General features: G+C 46.4%; 1 protein-coding gene and 1 long non-coding RNA gene across 3 annotated transcripts in view; one reads left to right on the forward strand and one right to left on the reverse strand.

Moving 5' to 3' along the window:
- The window catches only part of LOC135330340 (uncharacterized), a 30,144-nt gene extending 19,608 nt beyond the window's left edge, over positions 1 to 10,536 (forward strand). Inside the window, exon 3 of the long non-coding RNA XR_010392322.1 lies at positions 8,993 to 10,536. This is a non-coding gene — a long non-coding RNA (uncharacterized LOC135330340). The remainder of the gene's footprint in view (positions 1 to 8,992) is intronic.
- CALN1 (calneuron 1) overlaps positions 1 to 17,944 on the reverse strand; it is a 145,884-nt gene that overhangs the window by 27,136 nt on the left and 100,804 nt on the right. The window lies entirely within an intron of this gene.

Raw genomic sequence — 17,944 nt, forward strand, 5'->3', positions numbered from 1 at the left:
TACATGATCTTGAACCATCCATGACTTAAGAAGCAGGGTGTGTTTAGGCTCCTTCCAATATTAGCTCAGCTAGCACAAACCCCATCATTTCTGAATTCCCCAATGTGTTCATATCATTAGGGCTCTGGTGAGGGGATGCCGGAAGGGCTTCCCAAAGATGTTTAGAAGAGAGTGGGGTCAAGGGTCTTTCACAAGATGTGCTTTAGCATTTGGTTTGGCCGGCCCGCAAAGCCATTCCCTAGTCCGGAGGGAATTGTGCAACAAAGCCAGAATAGTTTCTCTGAGAAAAGCAAAAACGCTGCTGGCCTGGCCCAGAAAGCAAGGGGATATGACCATTATTTGATCCTTCAGTCCTCCTTCCTCTGATGACTGGGAAAACCTATCACATTTTGGAACAGCAATGCAGAAAAGAAGCAGCCGGGCACTGTGGCACTGTGTGTGTGTGTGTGTATGCACGTCTTGCCCTGTAACAGGGTGCACACAACTTACAGCTTCACAGCTTACACCTATTTTTCAAGACTGTTTTAGTCAAAATCTGACCTTTGCAAAAATAAATGTATGCACCTGGCCGGATGTGTCAGGGGAGCACGAAGGGCATAACCCGGCTTCTCAGCGCCAATAAAGATTCCCAACCCTCCTCGTCTCTTCCACCCGCACTGTTAGAAACCTGCCTTGCCTGGGTATCAGCCAGCTGCTGGCTGGTTTAACTCATGCCCTGGCTCCATTCCCTTTTTTTAAAAAAGTCAGCAATGTATTAAATAGCCAGGACACAGTTCAGCCTGATCCATCAAAACGTCTGAGCAGAGGATCAATCTTCAGCACTTAAGCAGAAATAAGGCACCTTCCTAGCATGCGTTACAGTTGCTTTCTGCATTTCCTGGCCAGGGTCCCCTAGGGTCATGGGACACAGACTGACGGATTCAGCTGCTCCTGGGTGAGCAGCTTTAAATTCTTACCTTTACAGGGCAGTTTATTTCTTTGTATATAGTTCTTGAGGACTATGCTGAGAACTTGCCCAGAGATTAGGAAGCCTAGGAAGTTTTGCCATGGGGCTGCTTAAGAGAAGCTGGTGTGCAGGTGGGGATGCTCCTCAGATGCAAGGATGGGTAAAGGAGAGGCCAGGAGCAAGACAGGGGTGTGTGGGGGGAAAGGGATGTAAAGCAGGAGAGCAGCAGAGGGGCTGCGCTTGGCTGGGACTGTGCTCAGTGGGTGGGTGGAGGAGCTGTGGGCGTGCGGCGGGAAGGAAAAGGAGGAAGAGGCTGGGGCTGGAGGAGAGACATAGGTGGGGAGATGCCTGGACGAGAGGAGCAGGGGGATCTGGATGTGAAAATGCAGCATGGTGCTGATGATCTCAAATCTCTGAAAGCTACTTGAGCACATTGCTTGTGGCATAGTCACATTTTAGCCCTGCACAGCTAACATAGCCCAATAACCAACCTTTAAGAGCTCAGCTGCAGAAATGTATCCTTAGCAAGTGTCTCCATTCCACTTGTCAGCATAAGCTGGAGCTGGGGGGTCTGTGTTTCCTCCCCTGCTCCGCCATGGCCTTGCCCCATCTGCTTGCAAGTCTGCGCCTCCATTCCTTCCTTTCCCTTCTTTGCCGTTACGATGATAAGATGCCTCTGTGTTCACTCTCCTCCTTTGTCGGGGGGGAGGGTCCCCTTCACAAGGTGACTGGGCCCTAGAGCAAAAAAGCTGCAGCTTTTCACCCGCAGTGCTCCTGCTGAAGGCTGCTCAGGAACGTCAGTGCCAGCCCTGATACGTCTGTGCAGCACCTGGCATGGTGACAGCCCCGAGCTCAGCAGAAGGCTCCGATTTTACTGGACTGTCAATCACTAGAAGGACTATTTCTTGCATGGCCAGCACAAGAGCAGCAAGTTTTTTACTGGTAGGCCTGGCCCTCAGGAATCCCAGGACCTGGAGACCAGGCAGAAAATCTGGAGAAAGGAAGACTTTTGCTTGGTGGAGGAGGATCGGGTTAGGGACCACTTAAGCAAACTAGACATATGCAAGTCCATGGGCCCTGATGGGGCTGAGGGAGATGGCTAATGTCATTGCTAGGCCACTCTCCATCATCTTTGACAGGTCATGGCCATCAGGAGAGGTGAAGAAAGCAAATGTCACTCCAGTCTTCAAAAAGGGCAAGAAGGAGGACCCAGGGAACTACATGCCAGTCAGCCTTACCTCCAGCCCTGGAAAGGTGATGGAGCACCTAATCCTGGATACCATTTCCAAGCACATGAAGGACAAGAAGGTGATCAGAAGTAGCCAGCACAGATTCACAAAGGGGAAATCATGCTTAAGCAACTTTAAGCCTTCTATGATGAAATGACTGGCTGGGTAGATGAGGGGAGAACAGTGGATGTTGTCTCCCTTGACTTCAGGAAGGCTTCTGACACTATCTCCCATATCATCCTCATAGGTAAGCTCTGGAAGTGCGGGCTAGATGAGTGGACAGGGAGGTAGATTGAGAACTGGCTGAATGGCAGAGCTCAGAGGGTTGTGATCAGTGGCACAATGTCTAATTGGAGGCCTGTAACTAGCAGTGTCCCTCAGGGGTCAATACCGGGTCCAATTCTGTTCAACTTATTCATCAATGACCTGGATGAAGGGACAGAGTGCACCCTCAGCAACTTTGCTAATGATACAAAACTGGGAGGAGTGGCTGATACACCAGAGGGCTGTGCTGCCATTCAGAGGGACCTCAACAGGCTGGAGAGATGGGCAGAGAGGAACCTCATGAAGTTCAGCAAAGGCAAGCGCAGGGTCCTGCACCTAGGGAGGAATAACCCCCATGTCCAAGTACAGGCTGGGGCCGACCTGCTGGAAAGCCGCTCTGCAGAGAAGGACCTGGGAGTCCTGGTGGACAACAAGTTGACTCAGTAATGTGCCCTTGTGGCCAAGAAGACCAATGGCATTTGCTGCTACATTAGGCAGAGCATTGCCAGCAGGTCGAGGGAGGCGATCCTCCCCCTCTACTCTGCCCTGTTGAGGCCACACCTGGAGTAGTGTGTCCAGTTCTGGGCTCCCGAGGACAAGAGAGACATGGAGCTCCTGGAGCAAGTCCAGCAAAGGGCTGCTAAGATGCTTAAGGGACTGGACCATCTCTCATTTGAGGAAAGGCTGAGAGAGCTGGGCCTGTTCAGCCTGGAAAGGAGAAGAGAAGGCTGAGGGAGTATCTTACCAATGTGTATAAATATCTGAAGGGAGGATGTAAAGAGGATGGAGCCATACTATTTTCAGTGGTGCCCAGTGACAGGACAAAAGGCAATGGGCACAAACTGAAACACAGGAAGTTCTGTCTGAATATGAGGAAAAACTTCTTTACTGTGAGGGTAACAGAGCACTGGAACAGGCTGCCCAGAGAGGTAGTGGAATCTCCATCCTTGGAGAGATTCAAAACCTGCCTGGACATGATCCTGTGCAATGCACTCTAGGTGACCCTGCTGGAGCAGGGGGATTGGACTAGATGATCTCCAGAGGTCCCTTCCAACCTCAACCATTCCATGATTCTGTGAACTCCAACAGCAAACAGCTGTTCAGCAAACATGGGGCTCCTTAGGAGATGAAATTCACTGTGGTCTATACCCTTTTTGCAGGACCGTACTGCCGATGACCCACAGTTTCGCAGGGCTGAGTAAGCCACTTCAGGTTTTAGAAAGAAAGTTCATATGATGATGTTTTCTGAGAAATGAATTACTTTGCATTGATATTAGTAGATTTCAACTTAAATTTTATAGTAAATCATAAAATGCCATAGGTGGTGAGCGGCAGGCAAGGACTGTGCTGTGGCAGACACTGGCACGGAGGATGTAGGCGATTCCTGCAGTACTTTCATGGGAATGTATGTACAGCTTGCTTTTTCTGCTTGCATCTGCATCACTTCCTGCAGGTACTGAAGAGGTTAAAGTCTTCCCTAGGACAGGGGATTATCTCAGCAATGGACATAGCACTTGGTGTGAATTAATGCTCAGGAACTGTCAACACATGAACAGAGTTTCCTCAGTGGCACAGGGAAGGCTGACAGCCAGACAGGGAGTCTCTGAAGGTCTCCAGGCTGAGGGAGGCAGATGTGTGAAAGCTGCATGACCAGCGTTGGCAATGCAGAGCTGAGGTGTCAGGCCATCGCCAAGAGGAGTATGGCCACCCAAGGCAGGGAGGGAGATGAAGTCCAGACCGCTGTGTGTAAATGTCAATATGGATGTGCCTGCAAACTTTGCTTTTCTGCTGTCACCTAAACCCCTAGGTACCTGCCGAGGAGATAAAGACTGTTTGCTTTGAGAAGTCCCTCAACTCCTGGGACAAAAATCTTTGCTGCTTTCACAGCTCCAGAGAGGAGTAGGCACCAAGGAAAGATGCTAAGCAGAGAGCTGTGCACTTTGGATCCAGCTGGGGAAGCCAGGCTAAGAAAGAGCATGCTGGACACAGTATCCTGGCCTTGTGGTCAGGACTATGCCGTCTCTTTGATAGTTTTTTGTTCAAGGCTCAAGCCAGGGAGGGTGAGGGCCACTCAGGAGGGTGCTAGGTGAATGGGAGGCAGGGCCGTGCCTGCTGATGGACTCAGCTGATGCCTCCTGGCTCCCGTGTTGGACTGTGCCCAACTAACCCCTGTTCAAAGACCTCTCTTTAACTCCCCTTTAGATATTTCTTTTCCAGGCAGATGAGCCCTAAAAAGGTCTACAGCTTTTGGCAGGGTTCCCAGCAGCAAAGCGTCCTGGGATTGGGTTGTGATAGTTGGTCACCAACTAGAATTCCATGGCAGAAACTGTTTGGGTGCTTGGCAGGGCTGAAAAAAATGCGGTGATTTGAATTTAGGAGCCAAACTGTGGATTTAAGTGTCTGATTTTACTGACTAACCTAGGAAGGACTACTTACCACATTAACAGAAGTGATATAGTTGCCTTCTGGGGTCAAAATAATATTATTTTTCTTTATGCCAAGTTGACTATAATCACTGCCCTCTTAAGGCCATAACAACTTGCAAAATGAGTCCCCAGTCTGCACAATATATAAGGAGAGATAAAAACATCTCTCTTAGTCCAACACTGGAACAGAGTCACTTCTGGAACGAAGACCAGAAGCTGTGTCAGAGCCACAACCAAACACCTCAGAAAAGGGAGATTTTATGCCAGACAGATTACACAAAAAAATGCACAAGATGTAATTATGAGTGTGGAATCAGGCCAGGGCACCAGGTGTAGGTGCTGCTCTTGTGCACTGCTCAGGGACGTTCACGGATGCGTGTATGAAGGGCTCTGACCGGCAGTATTCAAAGTGTCAAAGGACTGTTGCATCTCAGCAGTAATTGCAGGTATTTCAGCAGGCACCAACTTCCACTTCACTGCCAAAAACTAAAATGACACTCAGCAGCGTGTATGCATATAGCACAACTAATTGCTTTGTTCATTTTAATTGCTTCAGTATAATTTGATAACTTCCTCCTTTGTGATTATGTCATCTTTATCCTGGATATTCATTGTGGATTTAGATCAAGCAGAGTTACTGTAGAGTATATATAGCAAAATACAGGATCTGTTTGGGAACATAATGATGCTTCTTGGGGTTGTACTTCCCTTTGTCCTTAATCAAACTAGAAGGGCAGAGAAGGGAGGATTTTCCCATCCTGTAATGTGCTTCCCTTTCTGATTTGGGCCAAAATGACAATGTTTGCCAAGTCTACACAGTCTGACAATGTAAAGGAGGAAAAGAAAAAATCAAATGTGGTCAGTAAAAACATTTCATTTTGGTAATCATGAAACAGTCTTTGGGGTTTCATATTGACCTCCATTAGTTCACGCTGGGTTTGTTGCTACCAGTTAGCTTGTATTTAGAAAAAGAAAGCTGTTGTGACCTCAGGACAGGAACTTTCTCATTTAGAAGACATTTAATATTAAAAAAAATCTTTTTTTCACAGTGAGAAGTGCACATAAGGCATGAGAAATTCATCTTTGCAGATAAGAGTTTTGATTTGTCAACCTGGCATTTTCTAAAGAGACATAAAAATGTAAAACGCCAGAGTTCATCCACATACAAATAGACTTCAGGGCCTGACAGACAGGCTGGCCCACAGCCAAACACCAGAGTCCCTTCAGCCTGCCCTGTGGGGTCTGCCCTCTGATTTGGGGGCCGCCAGTCTGCTGCCCAGTTGCAGCAGTTGAAGGATCTGTATTTCACTATTTCGCAGCCTCCTCCTGCCCCCCATATTTTTTAGGAACTGCAGTTTGTCTGAAGTCTCTCAAATCTGCCACCCAAAATCCACGGCTGAAATTATCAGGCGGTAGCTAAGAGCATTGGTGACCATGAAGCTCTCTGCTTGGCTGAGCAGAAGACCAGCTATATCATGATATGGTAAGCTCATGGTTGGCATGGACTTTTTTTTTTTTTCTTTTTTCCCAGGCAAGTCTCAAGCCTTGAAGAAAACAGATAAATATTTAATTCAGCAGGAGGCAGAAAAATAACAAAAAAGCCCTCTACTTTTGCATTTCATTTCAAGAGTAGAGCAGTATGAAAAATCAGTGTTTATGTACCAAGGGTCAGAAGATGTGAAGAAAGGCTGTAAATTATTTTATTTTTTTCTGATTTGCGTCTGTCTGTCATATTATGCTAGCATGTGTATCTATCTTTTATTTTATTTGCATTTTTAAATTATTTTTATGTAACACTTTGTTCTCCACATAATGTCCGTTGTTTGAAAACAAGATTAACTCAACTGAAAACCACAAGGTAGAAAGTTCAGTTAAAGCCTGGAGTAACTGTTAAGTTACTCTGTTGCCATGAGTACATGATTTTTTCCTTGCCATGGTAAAAACAAGGTGATCAATTCTGAAGTCCCCTCCAGCAATTCACTTAGCATTTGCTAGTTCTTGCCAGCTACCAATACGCCAGAGCAGAAAAGGAAGAAAATACAAATCAGCTGTCACTGAAAAAAAAAAATAAAATTCAGGAAAGTAATTTTAATGCATGAGTCAGAGCAGTGGGTCTGTGGCAAAGAGGGAGGCACGGAGCATCTCAGAACTGGGAAAAATGAGTGTCTTCACGGTGACCTGCTGCAGTAAAGCTCGGGAGGCCGCTGGGAACAGCAGCATGCATACACCTCAGGTTTGACTCCTAAGGCCTACGAAACAGTCTGGCATAAGAGGATGCATACAAGTGCATAGGTGAAGTCGAGTCGAAGTAGTAGGTCTGGCAGTAAACTTAGGTTTGGGATGAGAAAGGCTTACACATTCTGGTGATAGCGTTACGAGCTCTGCATAGGATGCCCTGCCTGTTTGGAGTCCGCTGGAAGTGCAATGGCAGAGAGAGCCTGCCAAGAAGTGACCTTTTCATCTCTTGAGCTCTACACCCGGGGCCCAGGGACAAGGCTGAGTCTTTACGCGGGTGGTACAGAAGGACACATACACATTCCTTGAGGCACAACACATACGGGATGTAACTGGCTCGGCATATATTCCTTATTGACTGAACCACTGAGCCAGATTTGTCTGTGCCATATCACAATACAGAAATGTCTGTGGATGCTGCAGGGCATCTTTTACTGCAGCTGTGAGCATGAGTCTCTCAGCAGACAGAGAAGCAAAGGGGCTTGAATGAATGGGAAGGAGGGTTAACGCAGGCTTTCTGCATGTGGTTCGACGAATGCAAAACCTAGGCTCACTCTAACCTCCGTGACCCGTTGGAGTAGTCGTTTTGTGCCTGCACTGTGGTGTATTGCAATGAAAAGTGAAAATGGTTCTCACTGATGTCTCCCCAGCAGTGACTGCTGATGAGGCTTTGAGTACTGTCCACAATGATCCAGTAGGTCTGGGCAAATAACAGGCCGGAGCTCCCGATCTTGCAAGAGGCGATCCCAGCACAATCCCTCCAAGGGAGACAAATCTGACCTAGGTCTGTAAGATTGGGCTGCTAATTGTACTGAAGTTACGCATGAATTAGAGAAATATTTAGCTCAGTGATGCTTGAAGACTCTTCTAACGCTAAAATAAACTGTCACATGGTAACTCCGCTCCCTGATCCAGCAAATGCCGCTTTGCTGGTGTGGTGGCTGCTGCTGTGCTCAATCCAGCCTGTGACTCAGCATGGCCAGTGTTTTTCCTATCTTTGTTTCGCATCCTGAGATGTTAGCAATGGACTGACAATTGATCACCATATCTCTGATTCACAAGGGGGCAAAACAACGCTCTGAACCAGAGTGAGAAGGCGAGCCTACATGTGGCGGGGGTTGGGGTGCAAACCATTGCCTTCAAACCAAAGGCCAACGTTGATGAATTTGTCAGTCAACGTAAACCAAGACACAATGGCCCATCCCCAAAAGTTGTTGCCAGCAGGGTTAGGTGTCTTCTTGTAATCATGGAGCCAGAGCTGCCCTGGCAACTCACCATGGCAGGTCCCAGTTCATGGACTGGAACGAACCAGGGCAGCTCTGCTTCATTTCAAGTACGAGCCCTGATGGTACCACTGCCAGCGCTTCCCCAGGTCACAGGGAAGCAATACGTCTGGTTAAGAAGAAAGCGAAGCTTTGTTGCTGGGTTTAACTTCATCTTAAAGGGTAACCCAGGAATATGGCATACGACTGGATGCAGCCCTTTTATGTGTGTCAGTCTGTGGTCTCAAATGAGACCGTGTGCTCCTGATGACATGCAGCTCTATATCTGAGCTCTTACGCTCACCTTTTGGCTCCACACACAGGAAAAAAAGTTGGTTTTCCTAAGTGCTCACACTCTCCTTCAAGCTACGATGTGAAGCTGCCTTTTATCAGCAGTGAAAAATACACTGTGATCAAAAAGCAGCTGATAATTTTGATGATATGACATAAAGAAAACACAACTCTGTTCCAGTGTGGTGACAGTTATGCAGAAATATTTGGATAATTTGTTTTGGTTCAAAGCTATCTTTGACAGGATCAGGCTATTCACTAAAAAGGGGGATGTTTTGTACGTAGCAACATTTTTGGCTGTAAATGATACCAAAAGTGACATCAATTTTTTTTTTTTAGATACCATAAACTACCTAAAAAATGGCAATCCACATAGCAGACCTAAGGGCAAGCAGCTACTGCTGGAAAAGCAGCAATCCTCATCTGCAACATAAAAAAGGGCTGTGATGCACAGTCTTGCACTGAGACACTTGCTGTAAGGAAAATACAGATCTCACCCATGTACAGATCATCTTCACACCATATGGACTTTCCTCTTGGGAAAAGAGTTTGTGCCTTTGACCAAACCACCTGAGAACATGTGCAAACTTGCTGTGTATTAAAAAAACAACCCAAAACCCCATTACCTGTATATCCCTGATTGCCACTCATCATCTTATACCAGAAACCACAGGGAAAATCATTAAATAGGTATAACCAGTCCTGGAAGAAGAACCTGTCTTGAAAGAAACGTTCCCTGGGCTTTCTGCTGTCTAGCTTTCAAGCACAGCCCCCCTGCGCACCCCCATCCCTAATATACCTCCTGTGTGAGAAAACTACTCTCGTGGAAATAACGCTGACAATGCTAAACAACCGATGCCTCAGGAGAAGGACAATATAAGCCAGCGACTCTAGGGGAAGAGCATTTCACGTGAAACTACCACATCATCTCTGACCTCTTGCAGGTCCTCATCCCATCCCCATCCACAGGGGAGAACTACAAAACACTCTCAAAAGGAGAGCCGAGGAATTAAAATTTGTAACTCTCCCTAATATGGGAAATCACGGACGCAGTAGAAGCATTAGTTTTATGACACCTTAAAATTTTCCCCACTTGCTGCTTTCTACTAACACTGCACTGTTCCCTCTGGCAATAGCTACCTGTCTCTCTCTCCATCCCACAGGACCAGTGACCTCATCCCTAGCAAAAAGCCTCCTCTGCTCTACACATGCCAAACCCCATTTTCTCTCCAAATTATGAAGTTGATTGATAAAACTGAGCTGTTTCCAACCTGTATTTCACTTGGAGTCATCAGCTTCTGTTTCGGATCTGAAGAAGGGTGTGCCTCTTCAACAGCCTGGTCTGTTTTTTTCCCTGGCAACTGGTCCAATAGAAAATGTTACTGATCCATGAAAACTCCGTCTCATTTTTAAATCCTGATTTCATTAAAACTTCATTAATTGGAGGCCTAAGAGTGAGAGGGAAAAATGCAGCCGGCCTTTTCTTCCAACTTAGGCCTGACAGTCTGACACACAAGCCTGAGAAGGGAGTATGAAAAATCGCATCTACCTTTCTGACCTATATTCTCCTTGGAAGAAAGGGTCTGTTGCGAGAGGTGAAAGAGTAGCAATACCCCAAGTTTTGGGCTGGCCTTCTGTCTAGAAGGGAATGATCCCCTTTGATCTTTCATTAGTCCTTGAATCCAGTTTCATTACAAATGTTACTTAATGTTTATTATTCGCCCAAGAGGCTTGGGTCAATTGCAGCATTATCATCCCATCCCGTCTGCTAAAAACTGCCTTCTTATGAAAAATAAAAAGATAATACACTTCAGAGAGAGACTAAAATCAATATTGTAACTCTTGGTCGCAGGAGGCACCAGGCCCTGTCCTGTAAAGCAAAGATACCCTTTTTCCCTTTTCTTCTTAAGTGTCTTTAAGTCTTAATTTGCATTGGACAAAATGGCTGTTCAAGTCCACTGGTCAAATGGGAATGCTGATGTCTCCTGGGAGAATCCGTGATATTAACATACGCATGGTACAAATGTGTATCTATGTGCGTGAGAGAAGTGGTTGAACTTGTTCTAGGATTTACCTTGACCTTTGCCTGTTTGTCTTAATGAATGCAAATCTCGTTGCATTACGTGCCCCTGCACAGTAACCTTTCGGGATTATTGGGCAGACCTAATGAAAACCAAACAGCTTTGTTGGGAGGAGACACACTCTCTGGCTGGCTGCAAAAGTTATTTTTTTGAAAAGGCCAAACAGGGCCTGCTCCCTTGCTTGCTTGGGGTGGCACTTCAGCACTAGCTCCAGAAAGTCCTTTCCCCTCCCGCAGCGGGCTGGCCCTGGGGCCCCTCTCCCACACCCCACCCTCACCCTGCAGTAGCAGTATCCCACGAGCAGGAGCTACCTGGCTGCCACGAGATTTATGAGGTCTGGTGGAGACCCTTGGCTGTAGAAAGAGATTTGGACCTGGTGAGGGAGCTGCCATTTGCTCAAGGGGCTATACGGGATCTGCTGCTAAAATCCGAGCAGTGCGCCCGGTGCCCATGTGGGATTGCTCACTGCAGGGAGGGGCTGAAATGCAGATTTTTGGGGCCGAGGGGTCAGTGCGCTAATGCTGGCCACACCTGGGAGCCTGGAGAGGTCTGTTTGTCACGTCATATGAAACATTTTTATATTACCTAGAGCTACTGTAACTGCAGTCAGCTTGGACTTTTAATCAATTTTGGGACCAGGCATGTGCACTCCAGCAGTATGCACAGGTTTAATTGTGCCCCTGGGCCCAGCATCAAAAAGTATGAGTGGATTTAACTGAGCTCCACTCCTATCCAACCCCCCTCCCAGTGGAAGGAGAGATGAAAAGAAGAGAGAAAGGTCTCACTTATTAATGTATCATGCCTCACTGCGATGCAGAAGATGCAGCTACTCAAGTACTTCCCCGCAAATACTTGCTGAGTTAGGGATTTTTATTCTTATTTTTAGATATACACAGTTCCAGGTTAAAATCCTTTTTATCAGGATCTTCCTCTCTAGCTTGGGTTACACAAGTTTGCAGTTGGTTAACTGCATCCCCTTAAAAGTCAAATAATCGAATTAAAGACACTCCTTCCTACAAAAGCAATTACCTTGCTCTGAAAGCATAGCATTTCCTCACTGGCAAAATTAGCTGTATGAAAGTCAAGGCTTTTATACCACTGTAACTGAGCTGCTCTATGGCTCGCATCAATTCAGCTACATCAGGCTCTAACAGCTACAGTTAAATCAATACCAAAAATGTTTGTTGGCAGTCCCTCAGGCACCTGTTTTTGTAGCACATTAAGGCTACAAAGTTAGCCTTGGAGATTTATTTAGCCTTTAAGCGCAGGTTTCATCTGGTCCTGATTCACACCAAGCACGCGCTTAGTCTTCCACAGGTAGCATCAATTCCAAATAAATTTATTCTACACGGTGGGAGTTCAGCTAAGCACTGCATCACTGATTGCACTTCAGGAACAAACATTATCTCACCACCGTCAATGGACCATAAGCACATCTGTGTTTTAAGCACTTTGTTGAGTTGTCACCAGCTGACGATACCGGCTGATGGTCCAGATGGCTGTGTACACCTGGGGAACCAGGACCGTGACGTTAATCCTTCGGTACCACATGTGTGGGCCTGGAAGACCTGGGTTGAAGAAGAGCATTTCCAGGCTGTGTTTCTGTATGGCCTGAAGTGCCTGGCTGAGTAGGCATGGGGCTACTCATTTCACAAGGACACCTGAACGACAGGTTAGGGGCTAATGAAAACCCAATAGCAGGAGCTTTGTTCTTAAATAATTTATTTTCCTTCCCCAAGACTGCTCTGTAAGGAGGATTTTGCTCATGTTCACACCATCCCTCACCCTAGGAGGCTCCCAGAATTCTTTTTTTTTTTTTAGCTTTCAGACTCACTGAGGTTGATCTTTTCGGTCTTTTTCCTCACTGACCCCTGACCCCCACCTGATTTCCCCCTATGATCTCTCCCTGTTTTACAAGAGTAACTCAGAGCGATTGTTCAGGCAACCCCACTGGTTTCTGCAGGGAACGGAAGAAAGGAATGTGAACCAAAATAATCCAGCTGCAGCATAAACCACCCGGGGGGAAACAGCAGGCCAGGCCAGTGAAAGCCTTTCATAGCCATTCACATCATGCTCAGCCCCACCATGTCAAACAGCCCCCCCAGTACGTGCACACTGGCCCGGCAGAGCTTGGCTGCTCTGAGCTGAGCACGTACGTAAGCACGCGCTGACCTTGGACCCTGCTAACCGCGGTCCCGGATCCCCTGCTTCAGCACAAGCCCAGCGTTTTAAGCGCGTGACGGCGTATTTACATTGCAAGTGCATTACAGCCTGCTTGCTTGCCGGCTCCCGGGAGTTAATCTCGTTCCGCAGCGATGCCAGGCATGTCCCTATCATTGCGACTGTTTATTTGCATTGAAGTAGCCGCCAGAGACAGTGATCAGGAGCAGCAGTGCACAAGAGATGGCTCCCCCGACACAGCTCTTCACAGACCCCATCAAGCGATAGGTAAGCGAACAGTCCCTACTCGCTGTTGTTTAAGGACAAGACGCAATTCGCGGCAGGGACAAGGACAATAATGATCTGAGCAGGCCAAGACAGCAAAGCACATAGTGCATATAATGCAATATTCCCCATCAACAAGTAACATGAGGTATAAACACTGGGCACCATCCAGCACCACTGGTAGAGTCAAAGCTCCCCTTTAATGTGGATAATTTAGAGAGCTTGAAGATAGAATAGCTTCTCCATGCTCCCAGGGCTCCTTTGGGGAAGTCAGACCCTGCTCACAACACCTAAGTACATTACAAAATTCCTTGTGAAACCAGAAAAACTCCCTCCAAATTCCCCGTGTTTTCCTGGTGTGAAAAGGACGTGATGTCCGCATCCAAGTAACTACTGGAGGGAACAAGCCAGTATGACAGGGCTGCACGAATACCCATGGAGAGGCGTTCCTCAGCAGACACCTTGCTGGGCACAGCCAGCCCGACACCGACCTCACCTGCGGTCTGCTCCGTGGCAGATGTGTGCAGGACACGATGGGCAGGTAGGTGGTCCTGGTGCCAGGCTGCCCAGGGCCACTTCTTCTGGGTAGAGTTTGCAGACCATCCTTTTTGTGTCACATTCCAACTTTTTTTGTTTTCCCTTCTTCTCACTTCGAAAAGGTGGATTTTCCTACAGGAACACTGCCGTCCCTGGCCAGCTGTTCCAGTTGATTGACTCACAGCAGCCAGTCAGCCCGGCATCTCTGATGGTTTTCTTGGAACACTTCATCTGTGTGATATTGCTTTGAAATACCTCAGGAGAGAGAAATCCATATCAGGCTAGATTTTGATTTGCTCATTTTCTGACTTCATTCTTTCCTGTTTAGCAGGTATAGCTTCAGTGAGGGGCATGCAAAGCTGTGGTTTGCTACCCTTGGGCTCTGCCCGCACCACTTGTTTTGTGCTCCTGCAGTAATTTCTTGGACTGCCCCATTCTTTACTGTCCTGAGACATTCATTTTGTGGCATCCGATTTCATGAAATGTGTATAATGAAAAACAAAAGGAAATGAACAGTTGAAAATGTACCAAGCACTGCTACCCTTTGGAAACTTGGTTCATTATAGCTGTGCAGACCACTAACAGTGAGTCTGTTTTCTGCCAAATAATCTCTCCCTCGCTGGTGTAGCCAGGCTGAAATATTTGCTGTCTATCCAGATACGTCAACTGCACCTGAATATTCAGATAGAGATGGTGAACTGAGAAGACTCTGTCCTATGTGTCTGTAGCTCAGGCATCAAAGTTGTTCAGTTTTCACTGATATTTTTCTCGTAAAAGGAATGTGACTCCTTAAATGACACTTTACTTTGGGAAAACATGCTCAAACTTCCAGAGCTAAATTAATAACCGTAATGGTGGGTACTTTCGCATTTCAACCAGTGCCATTGTGTATTTCTTCCAGTTCTTATGGATGAGCCCCTCATGCATCAGGCTAAGGCCCAAAGGGACAAAAGTATCTTTTTTTAAACCAGTGATTGAGAACCTTCTTAAAGACAAGAAAATTGCAGTGATGCGATTCCACAGATACAGCCCAGGAAGCCCCAAGGAGCTGTGAGACAGATAAGACCCATCTACTACCGGCAGCAACCGCAGCCCCAACCTCATCAGCAGGTGCCTACAGCCACATGACATGGTGTGGGATCACAGCCTGCACTGGCAAAGAGCTGGAGAAGTACCACCTAAAGTAATTTTGCTCCTGACTCCCACCCTGATCGTACCTTTGGTCTAAAATAGCAGAGACTCTGGCTTGATCCAACCCGTCAGAGCTACTTCTTAATGCTAGCAAGGTTGTCCCAAGTCTGGCCCATGACTAACCTCTCCTGGCTGATTACTGCTGATACCGGTTAGATGCTTGTCTGTAGGTGCGTTATGTCACTACGTGAGCTGGTTCCAATGATACAAGATGTCACATGAAATAATCTGTTTATTCTCACTCTGTGGTTCTATTAAAAATCTGGCTAAAGGCAGGTCCTTATGCATTAGCAGCTGTTTTAACTTCCAATGATAAGATCAACATTAACAGGATGATACATCACGAGTAACATGCAGTGCTGTTACACAGCATGCGGCAAAATTTGATGCTGGGCACAAAACTCCCAATAGCTTAATGGCAAGTCTTTTATAGAGCTGAGGGACAAAATTAAAATGAGTATTCAGATTTTCAGCAACAAATCCCCCAAATCAACAAAAGCTGGGAGTAGGTTTGTGCTCCTTACTGCTACTCTCGGTACTCATGGGCTTCAGGAGTCTTGGACCACCAGGAACACCCGGGGGGAGGGGGGAGTGTTATGTCCTTTAGGACTTACTGGAGGTTCAGGCTACTTGCATGCTGTGGCATGCACATACTGCACAGCTGGTAATGCATTTCTCCCAAGAAGTGGTAAACTGCTATAAACTATACTGCATCCAGAGCACGAAGGCACTAAGGGGACATCTGCATGGCCCCAAACCCTGCACCGGAGAGAGGACAAGCACCCTAGGCCTGGGAACAGAGGTTATCCTTCCTGGACCAGGGACTATGATTTTGGTACATATACACTTTCTGGTGCAACTACCCTTTTTGTAATGCTTTCATGCAAAGCAGAGCAGCATCAGAGAGGCTGGGACTCCCCTCATTCCACTGAGACAGGCTGCAGGTACCAGCACTTCCCCAGCCAGGGAAAACAGAGCTAGTTTCATCTGAAAAAATATAATTGCACTTTGTCTTCCTGACCATGCAGCTCCCTCCAAAGGCCACACAGGAGATTCAGTTAACAGAGACAGATTCAACAGCAAGGTTACATTTGGGGCTGACCATTTGTCAATGCCGTCCATCCGCTTTTTTTTTTTTTTTGTGGTTCTTTTTTTATTGTGGTTGATTGAGTAAAATCTACACATAAGTAGGAAAAATTCACAACAAACTCCACCACTTTCCATAACAAACATTTTCTTTGCCCTGCACACTCTGTTTGGAGAAGTCTGATGTTCTTGTTGATTCTCCAGAGGAAAAGCTGACAAGCGCTGAAGGGACATGAATTCTGCCGAAGCGTCTTCCCTGTGAGCTCACTGGTGCAGAGTCACTGCGTTCAGAGATGTGCTGATCCCAACAGCAACTGGGTGTCCTATTGCTCTCTGTGTGTATATAGACGTATATACGCCTCAAGTAGTGAATATAACTAAAAGGAAGGCATTATAAAATATAATTTTAAGTAATTGGTAGTATTGATGCCTAATTCTCAAATTATGTTGGGAAGAGAAAAGCTATGAGAATTGAGAAGCTAACATAACATGGAAGAAGCAGAAATAAAATCCAATTTCTCATTTATACATAAGGTCAATTAATAAAAGAATGGGTATAATTAAGATGCACAGGATCTGGAACACCAAAGAGGAATCTGCTTCCCTCGCAGTCTAGCAACAGCCAGAAGACGATACCCTGAAAGAAGGTAGGAAATAGCAGCTCTGTGCTCAGGAAGAGGCGTTACTGTTAGCTGGTCTTTAACAGTGCCAACAAAGACTTCCCAAAATTAACTGAGGCATGGGAGTCCTGAAGAAGTAAAGAAAACTCAGGGAATGTCACCTGTCAGACTAAGTAAATTTGACAAGACTCCAAGAAAATTTTATGACTTCTTACATTGGCCCTGCGATAAGCTTAGATGAATTTCTCTAGCTAATTGCTTTTTAATAGTTTGTTGTGGAAGTTCTGGCTTGTCATAAGTCACCGTGCTTTGCAAAAATGTATTTGAAATAATACTACAGGTAATTAATGTTTTTCAGGAATAAAAGAATTTTTAGCGAAGAGTGTTTTTCTGAATCTTCTGGTGATCTAAAATCCCAGTACAAGCAAGATCAGGGTGGCAGACCGTTACCTTGTCATTAGACATAAAGAAATAATTTGTTCTGTGTCAGTCATCCAGTAAGTTTTGGCCTTTCTGTCAGTGGCAGTGTTCTTATTCAAAAGTAATCTCCACACATCCAGCTTTTTATGTCGCTGGCTGATTTCTTTTGCTTGTTAATTCTTGCAGATTGCTCTCAGACTCCATCATGGTGGCTCATTACAGGAGTCGGTGGCATTGGCCATGATCCTAGATGGAGAGCAAGAGGAACAGCAGAATGGGACCTTGACTGGAGAAGTATTTACATAGGTAAAGCCACTTTCCAAAAACACAACAGTCTGGGTTCAGGCTGTTAAATGAGGCAGCATGCCTTTCCCGTGCTCACCAGAACGGGTACTTTCAAGTAGCACATCCAGCTGAATGGGAGTTTTCTTTCAAGTTCTCCACACAGCCCATTGCTCTGCCTGGATTATGCCAGCATCGCACGGCCTGGAAATTTCCTTCCTTCTCTTTCCATTAGATGCAATGAATTCCAGGCACCCACGAGCTGATCAGGCAGCTTTGCAGAAACCTAAGCCCTGGATAAAGCAGCAGCCATCCTCTTCTGCTGCCCACTGCAAGGCAGACCACAGCCCCGCTATCGGTGACCTGACAGCGCGCGTGCACACGTGAGAGCAGATACAACGCCAACGTGAGCCCTCCCCTCGCCACCCCCTCACTTCCCTGGCATTTACTGCAGATGCTTTGAGCATGAACTGCTGTCTCCCTTGACTCGACGTGAGTCAAATGGGTGACATCTGGCAAATGTTTGCACTAGAACTTTAAGCAACTCCCACTTTTATGTTTTTCAAAATGTATTCATGCTGCTAAACTGCTTGTGACTCAGATCAGAGCTGGGCTGTTGTTTCGGTCCT

Source organism: Dromaius novaehollandiae, chromosome 19 (assembly GCF_036370855.1).
Source record: "Dromaius novaehollandiae isolate bDroNov1 chromosome 19, bDroNov1.hap1, whole genome shotgun sequence".
NCBI classification, from domain to species: Eukaryota; Metazoa; Chordata; class Aves; order Casuariiformes; family Dromaiidae; genus Dromaius; species Dromaius novaehollandiae.